Source organism: Mus caroli, chromosome 17 (assembly GCF_900094665.2).
Source record: "Mus caroli chromosome 17, CAROLI_EIJ_v1.1, whole genome shotgun sequence".
Taxonomy (NCBI): domain Eukaryota; kingdom Metazoa; phylum Chordata; class Mammalia; order Rodentia; family Muridae; genus Mus; species Mus caroli.
In genome coordinates this window covers 53,653,315-53,654,668 of record NC_034586.1, presented here as the reverse complement: position 1 = coordinate 53,654,668, position 1,354 = coordinate 53,653,315, and the positions used below count along the sequence as shown (strand labels likewise).

Genomic DNA, 1,354 nt, shown 5'->3' with positions numbered 1-1,354 from the left:
TCTCGAAAAACAAAAAAACAAACAAAAAAAAAAAGGTGGCTCAGAGTCCTTGCTGCTGTGGGCTGTGGCAGATGACTTAAATTCAGACCAGCATCCAGGTCTAACAAGTCCTTTTAAGTCTAGCTTCAGGGAATCCACCACCCTCTTCTGGTCTCCAAAGGCATTGTACTCATATGTACACACAAACACACACAGTTCAGCTGTTAAGATCACTGGCTGATTACTCTTCCGGAGGTCCTGAGTTCAATTCCCAGCAACCACATGGTGGCTCACAACCACCTGTAATGGGATCTGATGCCCTCTTCTGGTGTGTCTGAAGACAGCAACAGTGTACTCATATACACAAAATAAATAAATAATTCTTTAAAAAGAAAAAAAGCTACACAAAGCTAGGTATGGAGGTTGGTGTCTGTCATCCAATACTCAGAAGGCTGATGCAGGAGAATTACCACAACTAGGCATGGTAGTAATGGTAGTATAGGCCTTTAATCCCGTGCTTTGGGAGGCAGAGGCAGAAGGATCTCTGAGCTGAAGGCCATCCTGGGCCACAGAGAGAGAGCCCTTTCTCAAAATAAGAACAATAGTAGAACCGTTCTCCCTCTTGGGGTGCTGGGGATGAAACACAGGGGTTTACATTTGCCTCCTTGGAGTTATGGAAGCTTTAGTTTTATAGGAACTGGGGACCCCTCCAGCTCCTTGGAATAGTGAGCACAGAGATGCCCATCTTCCCCAAAGTATGTATGGGTGCTAGCCTCACCTCTATGCCAACAAATTATTTTTCTCCCCCCCCGTTATTTAAATATTATTTTCAACTATTATTATGTATGGTTGTTTGCCTGGATGTGCATGTGGTGCCTGTGGAGGCTAGAAGAGGGCTCCAGATCCCCTAAGCTGGAGTTACAGATGGCTGTGAGCCACCCTGTGGGTGCTGAGAATTAAACCTGGGCCCTCTGCAAGAACAGCCAGTGCTCTTAACTGCCGAGCCTTCTCTCCAGCACCACCACCACCTTTTGTTTGTTTGTTTGTTTTGTTTTGTTTTTTGAGACAGGGTTTCTCTGTGTAGCCCTGACTGTCTTGGAACTCACTTTGTAGACCAGGCTGGCCTCGAACTCAGAAATCCACCTGCCTCTGCCTCCCAAGTGCTAGGATTAAAGGCGTGCGCTACCACGCCGGCTTTTTTCTCTCTCTCTTTTTTTTTTTTAAGATTTATTTATTTATTATTAGATGTAAGTACACTGTAGAAAAGGGCACCAGATCTCGTTATGGATGGTTGTGAGCCACCATGTGGTTGCTGGGATTTGAACTCTGGACCTTCGGAAGAGCAGTCGGGTGCTCTTACCCACTGAGCCATCTC

General features: G+C 45.9%; 1 protein-coding gene across 2 annotated transcripts in view; it reads left to right on the top strand.

The window, feature by feature from the left end:
* Positions 1–1,354, top strand: part of Slc25a23 (solute carrier family 25 member 23) — a 17,003-nt gene that overhangs the window by 8,247 nt on the left and 7,402 nt on the right. The gene's annotated exons all lie outside the window — the stretch shown is intronic.